The sequence below is a fragment of the Nicotiana tomentosiformis genome, chromosome 12 (genome assembly GCF_000390325.3).
Source record: "Nicotiana tomentosiformis chromosome 12, ASM39032v3, whole genome shotgun sequence".
Classification (NCBI taxonomy): domain Eukaryota; kingdom Viridiplantae; phylum Streptophyta; class Magnoliopsida; order Solanales; family Solanaceae; genus Nicotiana; species Nicotiana tomentosiformis.
In genome coordinates this window covers 69,590,228-69,604,351 of record NC_090823.1, presented here as the reverse complement: position 1 = coordinate 69,604,351, position 14,124 = coordinate 69,590,228, and the positions used below count along the sequence as shown (strand labels likewise).

At 38.5% G+C, this 14,124-nt stretch overlaps 1 long non-coding RNA gene across 2 annotated transcripts; it reads left to right on the top strand.

The window, feature by feature from the left end:
* The first annotated feature begins 7,786 nt into the window (after positions 1–7,786).
* LOC104116231 (uncharacterized) lies at positions 7,787–10,141 on the top strand. Of its 2 annotated transcripts, XR_004512102.2 has the most exons (3): positions 7,787–8,061; positions 8,380–8,493; positions 9,632–10,141. It is a non-coding gene; the product is annotated as an uncharacterized lncRNA (long non-coding RNA). The 2 variants fall into 2 exon arrangements; XR_011412748.1 differs by lacking the exon at positions 7,787–8,061 and having other exon boundaries at positions 8,073–8,493.
* The last annotated feature ends 3,983 nt before the right edge of the window (positions 10,142–14,124 follow it).

Sequence of the window (14,124 nt, the reverse complement as noted above, 5' to 3'; positions counted from 1 at the left end):
TAGGTTCGACGACCTCATCTTATCAAATACAGCCGTCCTATTGACATGTCACACCAATACAACTTTAAGCCACAAACCGTGCAATCCGTGCACCAATACGCAACAATTCAAGTGTACTCAGACATAGAAAATGACTCAAATGAGAGAACCGTCCCGTAAGCTCCGCAAGTTCAACAAGTACCACCACAATGCAATGCAAAGAACCCATCACCCACCGTAGAACCAAAACACACGAATCAAGCACAAAGGATCATATCCTAACATAACTTTGCTCCAATGCGTGACCCAATCCAAACACTTGTCCACATGAAATACCTCAATTCATAATGCTCAAATTCAACATCCATGCGCAATTTGACGTCTAGTACCCAAAGTGCATGACCATAACCACTGAGAAGTAAACAACACCATATACCACAACCAGAAAAAGGCCATAACCAAGGCGCAATCGACCATTCCACACCCCAATAACCATTCCACTTGAATTTTACTACAAGACTCAAACAGAACCGCACCATGTGTGCATATAACCAACAAATCACAACCCCTCGTATCATAGAAGAGTAACTCATAGAACATATCAGAACATGAATAGGCTCAACTCTAACTGAACGACACACCCCTCAACACTAACAGTTCTGAGCCAACAAATCCGACTCGGTGTAGAATACACATCCTTATTAGGCCTACCAGTGGGCCCCCAGATCAACCCTGGTCATCCACACATAGATAAATAATCCTCTGAAAGTCCACAATGACTGAACCATAACACATACTATCAGCTGGCTAGATTTGGCCGCATCTTCATAGTCCATAACTATGAAATAATCTGCTTCTAAGAACTCCTAGTCTCTAAATCCATAGAACACACGAATCACCATATCTGATCCCAACTGCACTGCCCAAATGTCTAACACATCTCTCACACACGATCATCCCACGAGGAATACTTCGATAATTCTTCCGTGTCACATAGCAAAATCTGAATATCAGAAGTCGATCAACCAGGCGAGTACCGCAATACCAATGAAGCATCCGTAAGTCAAAACACAATGCTCCCACTGAAATGTACACTCTCCTCAGACAATACCAAATACTAATATCATTCACCTAGTCATCTAGAAGTGTCCTTGTTGCCTAAGAATCCATGACCTTCCCTTCAAAACTGAACCGTGACCTTGCACATGCAAATGTCAGTCCCATACAACACACCGCATCCATCATGCCGTCAAATGAAAAGTAGAAAAATCCCATAATCAACTCTGAGTCACAAGCAGAATATATACCCGGTGAGCCGGAAACCCTCCATTTGATATCATCCAAGAGAAAATCACAATACACAACATGCTTATCATGCCGGTGTGAAATATCTGCCTCGAAACGTGGTAGAGATCATCAAGAACTCTTGGAAACACTTTTGCACATAACTAAGACATCAGAACTAAATCTCTCTAACTCAACCAAGCCACAAGAATCGCCAAGCCCAAGAGTATTTTCACAAAAACACCTGTAGAAACTCACTACATCATAAGTACCGAATAGTATTGTCCTATTTCTCTAAGTTCCTTCCGAATTACCCTCAAGCTGACACTTTCCCTTGCCAGAACTTCATGATCCTTACCCAAAACTCACCACAAGAGATCCTAGCATGAAACAACATTGCCCTAAGGCCCATAAGCCGCCGTATTCCCTCTTAAGCATCCCAAAAGTACCACATCCGAGACACCCACTCTGAAGAGACCTCATGTGAACCTAAAATTATTTCCTTTACCTTCCAGATACTAAAATGTATAATTCATAATGACATAGAAATATCGCGAGTCTCGACACCATTCAATGTAAATCCCAAATTGTAGCCGTATACAAATCCTAAAAATTCCCAATTGCTACATATAACTCCTGAATCCATTAGAACCTTCTCGACAGTCATCTACTCTCCTTACATCTCAATTGCACCACCCAAACGAGCCGAACGACCTGTGCCCCGTTAGATCAATAACGCCCAAAGAAGTAGTCTACACCTCTAAGCAACCGAGTGCATCCCTTTTTCTTAGTACATCACATCTATCATGAACAACAAACCTGAATTATTCTAAGATTACTATATACATATAAAGTGTAATACATCAAGCATGCAGAAATTTCCATTACTCGAGTCATCCTCGATCTCAACCTCTACAAGTCATAACCGATCCACAAGTATGTCTCAGACCAAAACCAATACAACACGTAACCATACAATTAAATCGTCGATAGCAGACTCCCCTACTTAGCTCAATGCCATGGAATAAAACATCTAAAAACTCACCATACCCATACTCTATTACATCCATAATCCTGTAATGAGTTTCAACTAAATTCTTCACAAGCTCATGCAACACAAACCATAAATTACCTCAAATCATCTTCTAAGCTTGCATTCATCCTCGTGATGGTTAGGTCAACTTTCTCAACCAATCCAAACTCAAATCGCAACACATATAACCCACTAGTAGAAAGAAAGTCTCCACACAACATCATACAGATCACACCTCCGTAGACCACCCCGCATGAGGTAACCCACATGCTTAGCATCAAATTGGCATCTCGCTATACCCTTTTACAGTCGCAACCGCTACGCAATCACTTAATCTTCCCGAGTCTGAACTCATCAATAGGACATGAGAATCTAATTCGTCCCACAATTAAACAACATGAAAGATCCGTCAATACATTCATAACTCGAGACTATACGTCACATCAAGATAGGAATCAAGCACCCAATAGTCCTTTTTTTACATCTCAAGCAAACTCTTCTTGTCACATTCAAACCATCCGAACACATCCCGTAGTCACATCATACTTCATCATATAGCCATCCAACCACTCACCGATTCACAAATTCCACACATAGGAAAACTACTAGACATATAAGTCCAAAATGACATGCTCACATAATCGAAATCACCGTGCTTAAGCTACAGTCAAAAACTGACCTCAAGTCCATAAGACTGGCCCATAAACAGCACACAAAAATCACATCTCATACCTCATTTGTGGAATCACAAGCCGTCGATGTACAGTTGATACCGAGCGCTCACATGCACATACGAATGCGTGGAAGGGATTCAAAGAGTTACACTTCAATCTTAATCAATGCCGCACGATAAGGAAAGAAAAATGGGAAGTTTATCCTAAATGCCCTGCAGCCTCTCGAAGATAGGTATGGATGTCATCATACCGATCCGCAAGACTCTACCAGACACTTGTTCATGACTCGTAGAACCTATGAACCTAGAGCTATGACACCAACTTGTCACGGCCCAAAATCCAACTAGTCGTGATGGCACCTAACCCAACCCGCTAGGTAAGCCCATTTAACAACCATCCAATTCAATGAGATTTATTAAGAGAAGAAATAATAATGCAACTACTTTTATACAAGAATTTTCCAAGGACTGGTAGTACAAATCATAAGCTTCTAAGATTTAAATTTTTTCAAGACTGAATTGAAATAATTAAAATATCTATTTGAAATGTAAAAGAACAGAATTCTAATCTAATACTACCAAGGACAAGTGATAGAAATAACTGGAACACATGTACATCTTCAGATCCAACTCCCATCGTACGCAGCAATATCAACATCCAACATCTGCACGCAAGGTGCAGAAGTGTAGTATGAGTACAATCGACCCCATGTACTCAATAAGTAACAAACCAAACCTTAGGTTGAAAGTAGTGAAGAGGTAGGACAATGGTCAGATTCCAACTCTAATAACCAGCCACAGTTCATAACAATTAATGAAAATGGTATAAGAAAATAACTCAGGATTAAGATGCTCAACTCATTCACAGTTATAGAAAATAGGCATGATTTTCAAGTATAATAGTAAATCTCAAATCTTCCACCAAAAACACCAAAAACATATGAGTAAGTTTGAAAACTGTGTTTTTCTCAAAAACTGTTCGACAATAATTAAGATATTTCATTTTCATATAGCATGAGGAAAGTATATCTCTATGCCTATGTGTAATAATGTAGGTGAAATCATGAATGTCACCAAAATCGGGTAGCATGAGGAAATGCATCTCTATGTCTGTATCTCAAGTACTCATGTCAAATGCAATGTGTCTCAGTGATGAACCCATGTACTCACACAATCAAGGTACTCAATCTTATTGTCTCGTATTCACACTCACCATGCTCAATACTCAGCTCACTCAGTCACTCAGTATTGTAAAGGGCAGATCCAGCCCAATGCAAATGAATCCAGGATAGATCCAGCCCAAAAATCCATAGCAACTGCGCCCACTGTGGATGTGCAGACACCGAAGGGCCCGATCCAGCCCAAGAGCTATAATACGCTAAATCCTGGTATGAATCAATAAAGTCTGATGCGGTGTGCAGTCCAATCCCATAAATATCACTCACAAAAGGCCATTGGCCTCACTCAATCATCAATTTCTCCAATCTCCCGGGTTCACAAGAATCATGATAATCATCCCAAATAGTGATGATATGATATATGAATATAAGACAATAGAGACTGAGATAACAATAGTTGTGACCGAGTATAAATTTCAGACTAAGAAATTAATTCAACATGTAAAACGACCTCTGTGGGTCCCAACAGTACCAGCATATGGCCTAAGCATAATTTCTAACATGGATCACCGCTCAATTACTCTAGCACGTAGAGATTTCACGGTTACAGATAAGATTAGGTAACTACACAGTACCACAAAAATAAATTAGTCACAATTCAGAGGGTGCACGGCCACACGCCCGTCACCTAGCATGTGCATCATCTCAACACCAAACACATAACACATAATTCGGGGTTTCATACCCTAAGCACCAAGTTTAGAAGTGTTACTTACCTCGAACAAGAAAAATCCAATACCGAGCAAGCCAAGCAATACTCCACAAATTCCATCTCGCACGTACCGACCTCTGAACATCTTGAAACTAGCCAAAAGCAACTCAAATGCACCAATTAATGCCTAAGGAAACAACTCCAAATGATAAAGGCCGAATCTTTAATCAAAAGCTCAAAATTGACTATAAAGTCAACCCCGAGCCCGCACCTCGGAACCCCACAAAAGTCACAAAATCCGATAACCCATTTGATTACGAGTTCAATCATACAAGTTTCATTCAAATCTAACTCTGAATTGTTGTTCAAAACTTGAAAAGTCACTCTACGAAACTTTAGACAAAGCCCCCCAATTTTTCTCTTGCAATCCTCAATCAAATATCAAAAACGAAGATAGATTCATGAAATAAAATCAAAACCGAGTAGAGAACACTTACCCCAATCCATATGGTGAAAATTGCCTCAAACATCACTTCAATCTGAGCTCCATAGCTCTGAATATGATAAATGGGTGAAACTTCCGAAATAGAGTAATTTATAATCACTGGGCAAATCAATGAATCGTGATCACGGAAATACCCTCGTGATCACAAAGAAGGAAAAGCACTTCCCTAGAAAAATACCCTATGCGATCGCATATTAAGCCATACGAGCGCGGTACACAAAGCTCACACACTACGCGATCGCTAAAACAAGACCGAGAACATGAACGCGAAGAGAAATAGCCTCTGCCCAGCTCAGTCCAAATCCCTACGCAAAAGAGTGCACACTTGCGTGAACGCGTTGCTTAAACTGCAGCAACCTACGCGAACGCGTCTGAGGACTCGCGAACTCAATGAAAAACATTTCCCCAGTCATTAAACAACTCTACGCGATCGCCATTAATTCTACGCGATCGTGAATAAGGAAACTAGATGCTCAGCAGAACCAACAATGCAAAAATGAAGGAGAATGATCCAAATTCGATCCAAAACACGCCCGAGCCCCTCGGGACCACATCCGAACATTCCCACAAGTTTTATAACATAACACGAACCTACTCGAGGCTTCAAATCATGCATCTATGAGATAGATTAGGAAAGACTTCGTTTCCTCCAACTCCAGGTCAAGATAACAACATCGAAACGATGAATCGTACCTCAAATCGAACTTAATGAACTTTTGAACTTTCAATTTCCAAAACTAGCGCCAAAGTATATCAAATCAACCCAGAATGAGCTTACATTTTGCACACACGTGCCAAATAACATAACGAAGCTATTCAAATTCTCAAAACCAGAATCCGAACTCGATATCATCAAAGTCAACTCCCGGTAAAACTTATGAACTTTCCACACCTTCAAATTTTTAACTTTTGCCAATTCATGCCGAAATATTCTAGAAATATTTAAATGCAAATTCGGGCATATGCCCGTGTCCAAAATCACCCTCTGGACCTAACAGAACCATCAAAACTCTATTCCGGGGTCAAATACACAAAAGTCAAACTTGATCAACTCTTCCAACTTAATGCTTCAATCATGAAATTCATTCCTCCAAATCAATTCTGAATAACATGAAAACCAAAACCGACGATTCACACAAGTCATAATACATCATATGGAACTACTCATGCCCTCAAACTACCGAGCAAAGTGCAAAGGCTCAAAACGACAGGTCGGGTTGTTACTGCTCGTTTGTGCCATTTATGAGTCATCCTCTTCCTCCTCCTCCTCCTCCTCATCATCATCATCCGCCTCCTCAGCAGACTTCACTTCCACCCGGCTTTTTCACTTTGCCCCCTTGTGATCCAGTTCATGAAAGCATTTCTCTAATTCCCAGAGCATGCACACTATACCATCTTCTTCGACAACTTATCATACTAGTCAGCATGTTGACTCCTTATCTATGCCTCTGTCATCATTCACTCCGTCCCCAAGCTACCATATTAGTCAGAATGGTGGTCCCACATCTGTAGCTCCATCTTCATCTCCATCACCATCCACTCCTAGTGTTTCTAGGTCGTATGTTGGAGGCTCTACTATAACATCATCCCTATCTATGGATACATCTAGACCTGCTCCAAATGATACACAGACTCAGACTTTTGAAGAGATTGTATCATATGATGCTCTTCACGGACTCATTATCATTCATGATGGGATTACTAACTAAGCACTTACTTTATCATTTGTTTGAATTGTTGAATATATTTTAAATATATGTTAATTTTAATGTAGGTTTGTTCCCTCCAATGAATCTACGAAGGTGGTTGTGGATTGTAAATGGTCAGATATACCGTATATTTATAGAGATCAGATGTGAAATCAATTGAGGGTACAAAATAAATAAATTTTATATTATTTATCAAATTACCCTTATTTCATCTAATGTTTTAAATTATTTACAGACAAGGTGTACATGGCTTCCCAAATATCAGCAGCAAATAAGTCATAATTTCTGGAAGAAATATGCTAATAGGCTTAAAAATCTCTTGTATAAAGCTGGCTCGATGGAAAGATGCCTGGTTGGATACTAAAAGACATATGGGATAGACTTAATATGACATGGGCTTCTGAAGAATTTAAGAAGAGGAGCAATGGTGCAAAGGCTACCCGAGCCTCCAATATGGGTGGCTCATTGCACACTGAGGGTTCAGTTAGTATGGAGACCCATCGAAGGAGAATGGTAACTTTCTTATTATATTTGCTTTGATTTTACAAATTGAGAGATCTTAACAAATCAATGTATATTTTACAAGCAATAATTGTGAAATAATGCTACCAAGGTGTCCGGTAGAATGAGATGAACTTCGGAGATTATTTCCAGTCTGTTTTTGTGTAGCTTTTGAATTACCTTAATTTTTCATGGAGTGTACTATAAAATTGGGGTGAAGTTTTGAAATATCCTTCTCTCTCACTATCTCTCTCTCTTTGTTGCATAATTTCAGTTGGCGCCTTCTGCTTGCACACTAGAATGAAACAATCTCCAATAAACACTAAAACACGATAATGTGCCTTCCACTTCTTTTTCTTTCTCTAGCAGTAATGTGCCTTTCATTTCTAAACTTTATAGAATAGCATCTGTAAACTTTACAAAAAGCTTTTAGCGGTAACACATAACAACATTTCTAGATAGTGTCTATCTCTAAACTTAACAGAATAGGAAAAACAACTTTACATACTCCAAACAACTTTCTAAAGTTAGACCTATCATTTATTCTGTAAGTTTTTTTTATTTTTCTTAAAACTGTTTTAGTATGAGTTAGACCTGATACTTAAATTTCCAAATAATTCCTTCTATTATATCCAGCATTGGAGTAGACTTGGTTTAGATCTATTCTGTAAGATACTAAAAAATAATAATCTATAAATCTGACATTGGAGTCCATCTCCATTATCAGATTATTTGCAAAAGCTAAACAGAACAACTTATGCATCTTATACTTCCCATAAGCAAAGAGAGACAATTCTACCATAAAGAAGAACTTCCAAGGTGTTTGTTATGAAATTTATCTAAATTAATTTTTTTTTTTTTGCAGGAAAAGGAAAAAGAGAGACTTGTGACTTATGTTGAGGTCTTTGAGGACAAACATATAAAAAAGAAAAAGGATGGTAAAAGAGAATGGGTCGAGCTGTGTGCTGCTAGGACATATGTAAGATCCTAACTATAAGATTCTTTAGTTTTTTCTTTTGGTTTTGCATTGGGATAACACTTAGTATGATTCTTTCAAGAATAGCACAAGAAACTCTTGTGAGTTAAATTATTAGTAATCAATTAATTTAACATCTTTCAGTTGGTATTTTCTTAAGGTTTTCCTTAAAACAGTGTGAGATAGCAACTGTATGATTGCAGGAGCAAATAAGGAATTATAGACATACACATGAATAATTTGCCAAATAGATATCTCAAAATAGTAGTAGAGAAGTGGGTATTGGTGGAAGAAAGTATTACCAGACAGAAATCTAGAGTTCAATTGTTAAAGTTGGGGGATGCCAACACAGTAAATTTCTTTGTCGATATAAAGAATACAAGTAGTCAAAGTTAATCAGTAGAATTTGTCAATGATATGGGTGAAACAGTATAGAATGAGGAAGACATCTCAGAGGAGATTATAAGGTTCTACAAAAGGCTAGTGGGATCAGCTTCCCCCCAACTACCTACTATACAGTCTATTGTTACCGCTGTTTGTTCTGTTCTCAACAGAGCACAACAAGCTCAGCTTATGAAACCTATCAGAAAAGAGGAGATACGCAGGCTCTAAATGATATTAATTATATCGAAGTACCAGGTTGAAATGGGTTTAATGCATGTTTCGTGGAAAAACAAAACTTGGCCAGTCATTGATGATGACATTTTAGAAGCTATCCTTCAGTTTTTTAATACACAGTGAATACAACAATGTGTTCTTTTTCTTTTACTGTCCTTTTGTTTTCTAATTTGTTCTTTTTCCTTTTACTGTCCTTTTGTTTTTTATCTTGTTGCTTACACTATGTTGTTTCAAATGGGAAATTCCAATGTTTACCTCTTGATAGATTATCAATGTGGACAGTTTAATTATGATAACAGTAAGACTCTTTATCATCATATGTTCCAAAGGCCAGTGTTTCATCCTTTTTGCTTTAATGTTTCCAATGTTTTTTGTTCATACGAATGCAGGTTAACTACTTTTTCTACTTTATAATGATAACTTAGTAAACAACTACTAATTTGCTTGTTCTTTCTGCTAGTATAACACTGGTGCTTTATACCGTTAGTATAACATAATTTAATGCTTAACATTTTAATTTCAGGAAGCCTATAAAAAAATTCTTGGAGGAATGGCGTCAAAGTCAACCCGATTCCGAGGATGGTAGCTCAACCCAAGTATCACTCAATGATGTAGCTTCAATATACGGTCTTGGATAACAATATTTTGTAGGCCGTTTTACGACATTGTTGTCTGATGATGCGAGTTATTCGTAGAATCACAAAGAGGTGGAAGCATTATGAAAAGAAGTTAAAGAGTTGAAGGAGGAACGTAAAGAAGATCGTGCAAATTTTAACAAATTGTAGAGTCTAGTGAAGAAATTTATGAGTAAACGTCCATTTGATCCTTTGAATGACAACGATGACAGGGATACTGCTTTTTAGTTTGTTGTAGTTGTGATGTTTGAGACATTATTATTTGTTGTGGTTGGATGTTTAGACTTGGTAATGTTTACACTTGACTATGATTGGTTTGTTTTAGACTAGATTGAATGGTGCTTGAATGTTTAACTCTTTTTGGATGTTTTAGTTACAAATATTTATGTTTTCTATAATTGTTTACATTTTATGGATTTGATTGGTTGGAATGGAGGATTGATTTGTTGGAATGGTGGATTGATTGGTTAGCATGGTGGATTAATTTTTTAGGTGCTGTATATTTGAATTGGCAGGTGCTACTGCTTTAAAATAGCTGAAATCTGTCAAAACATTCCTAATTTGTCGACTAATTTTCATCCACAGTAGTCGCAAAACGCTTCAAAATATTTTCAGATTCAGGAACATCTGTAACTGCTGTAGTTGGAAAATTAAATAAAAAATAATATTAAATTATATTTGCGACCACAGTAGTGGGAAATATAAATAAGTACATAATTTTAAATTAGTTTTGCGGCTACAGTAGTGGAAAAACTCAAATAAAATAAAAATACTTTATATTATTTGCGACCACTCTAGTGAGAAAGATTAAATAAAATTATAATTATATATATCATTTGCGACCGAAGTAGTGGGAAAGTAAATATAAAATTAAAATTTAATTTAAATTGTCTGCGACCGCGTCAGTCGGAGAGTTGACAACATTAATTAGTCGTTTTTCTATTTTGACTTTCCGACCGCTGTAGTCGCAAATTACGGACGGATTCGGTCGCATACTATTTCAGACCAGCTATTTTGCGACTATAATTTTTCGGTTTGAACAAAGTCGAAAATTAGCATTTTCTGACCGCTTTTCGACCGTTTTGGCAGTCCAAAAATAGCCATTTCCTAGTAATGTCGAATGGAATACATAATGGTCAACACCGGATAAAATTTCATGTCTCAAGTTTGGAAAACTCTCGGATACACTGACTTCTTATCAAATACCACGCACGTTCTGCCGAGGCAGGCAGCCCGATCCCATAAGAGTATTTCATTGAAATGTCGAGGCGAACGACCCCATATAATGACCCCATACCATAAGAGTGTGTTACAATATCCTATCGAAGTGAACGGCCCAATCCTATAAGAGAGTATTACAATAATCCTGTCGAGGCGAACAACCCGATCTCATAAGAATAAGAAACTTTAACGGATCCTTGACCCCACTCACGAATATACGTGTGAGTTAAAAATTTTAAGGAAACATTCCGATGAATACGCACAATGCGGGAGGATCCGTAAAAGAATTACAATTTTCACGGCTAGTCGGGTAGCTCGTCAAGTATCTAAAATCGAATTTTGATACCTTATGCAAATTAAGTCTCAGGCAAAATATGATAATTAAGGCATGTAAGTACGCAAAGATAACTCAAATTATACAAATAAAGCATGATGTGAGTCTAAATCTACCCGGACATAATCAGAAATTCTAGCATACGCACGGACACTTGTCACCTCATACATATGTAGCTCCCATAACATGTAGCACATATCAATTATAACTCCCACGGGGTAGATTCCCCCTCACAAGGTTAGACATGAGACTTACCTCGCTCCGAAGTTCCATAACCGGTTCCAACACCTCTCTAACACCTCAATTCGATGCCCATCGATCCAAAACTAGCCAAACAACCTGCAAACAAATGAAAATATACTCCAATACTTATAATATAACAATTTATAATAATTTTCAACTTTGCTCGAAAAGTCAACAAAGTCAACCTCTAAGCCCACTGCCCGGATTCCTAAATTTTTCGAAGATAAACATTACCCATAATATGACGAACTCAAATATATAATTTTTTCCTAGTTCCATGTCCATTTTCGTGGTCAAAATCTAAAAATACAAATTCTAGGTTTTCTTCAAATATCCCACAATTTCTACTAATTTTCATGTTAAACTCCACATATAACCCATGTATTTAACTCACAATGGGTAGGAAATCACTTACCACATGATAGATGATGAAAATGACACTTCCAAATCTCCACAAGCTCGGCTCCCATGGAAGAATTGAGATAAAATGAACAAAAACCCGATTTTCCAAACTTAAACACTGCCAGGCAAACCTTCATCGTAAACGCGACATGCCCCTCGTGAATGCGCGAAAAGTCTCGCGAACGCGTTGGTTTACCAAGATGCCTCGTCATGAACGCGTTCACGCCATCGTGGATACGAAGGCCAAATTCCCCAGACAATCTTCTTCATCGCAAATGTGAAGCTGACATCGCGAACGCGTAGCATTGCCGTCCAAACCTTCGCGAATGCGAGACAACAGTCGCGAAGCACAAAATCCCAGCAGGAAGTACGGTAAAGGAACCCTAGTCAATATTTTCTCTCTAGACAAGTGACTACTTTCTAATGTGCTACTGCAGTGCCTTTATGGCCTTCAATCCGCCACTAGGCGGAGGAATCCCCCTAGATTTGTCTCAGAAGAACCCCAATATCACTAAGCACAACCCCCAGGTGGTTTCATCCCAAAATTCCAAGCGAGATGCTGCAGATTCACAAAATGGGGAAGGGTTCACTGTAGTGAAGCATCACCTGGAATCATCAGAAGCTGCCTAGATCTTCGCTGGGCCAATTCGACAAACACAACCCACTGGAGATCCTTCTCCACTTCAAACGCTACCACCCAACAAAGTATTAGAGCTTTCGACCGTGGGGATTGAGAATTCGATTACCTCCCAAATTGGTCGCAACCACAAAGCTGATGAAGAAGTTAATGAAGGTATCCACACAGATCTAAACCAATGGGAAATGGCTTCTTCATATTTGGACAACATCTATGAGCAAGCAAATCAATACTTCATTGACCCAATTACCAAAACAACAAAACCATTACCTGTAAATTCATCCATCAATGTTGTTAGACAAAATGCCTCAACCAGTTCTACCATTGCAATTGGGATCCAATTGGCTGGAAATGATCAAATTCATGCTGGTGAAAATCACCGACATGTCCAAGTTCAACCACAAGTTGCGAATGACGGTGCTCGACTAAGTGATGTCCCTTTAGTTGTGCTGCTGAATGACCAGAGTGTGCCTGCTCCCTCGCATGCCCAAAGACCAATTGAGCAATTCACTGTTGATATGGAGAAGGTAATTGAACCAACTCCTACTGATCAACCTCACCCAATTCCTTCATCCCCAAATTTACCACCATCAGGTATTATCTCTAAAGCTACTTTGTCCAAAGAACGGCTGACCACCAACAATGTTATAGCATCTCATGAACAAGCAAAAATAATTACTACAACAGCTAATGTGTTAACCGAGAATGTAAATGCTCCCACACATCCCCAACTCCCTCACATACCAACACCATCGACCTTTCCTAAAGTATCAACTAATTTTGATAGAACTCATGCTATTCACCATCAAAAACCAGCTACACGCCAACACCAGAACACCAACACTCCTAACTCACCTCCCAAAGATATTCCTCCTCAAGCAAAAGATTATAGTCAACACCCAACTTCACCCCCTGCATACAAAAATCCTAATACTGTAGCCACTTCTAATAAACCAAAGCAACCAAACATCACTGTTGGCCAAAATTACCAGTCCCAGAACATTAAACTAGCTGCCCTACCAAATCCAAGTGATAATACTACCCAACAAAATAAAATACCTTCATACCCTACACCACCACCTCCTACTATCACACAGTCCCTGGCTACCAAGTTATGAGCAAGACAGGCTACAGAGATAGCTCCAATAGAGTTCACAGCTCCTAGAATAACTACCAAGCAGGGCCAACCAGCTATTATCTTCACTCGAAAGGATTATACGATCACTCCTGCAAACAGGTGCCAATATACAATCGTAGGCAAGTTTCTAAATACAATGACTAGAATAGAACAGATTAGGAGAAGTTTCATTGTCCAAACTGAACTCAGACGAGGAGTTAAGATAGCTCATTTCAATGCTAGAATAGTTTATATCGACCTAGATAATGAGTATGATCACACCACTGTCTAGACAAAAAACGTTCATGTATATTGAGGGACAAAGAATGGAATTACAGGCTTGGACACCCAACTGCAATCCAAATGAGGATACTCCTATTGTCCCTGTTTGGATAGTGATCTCTGAGATGCCATGGCATTTCTACTA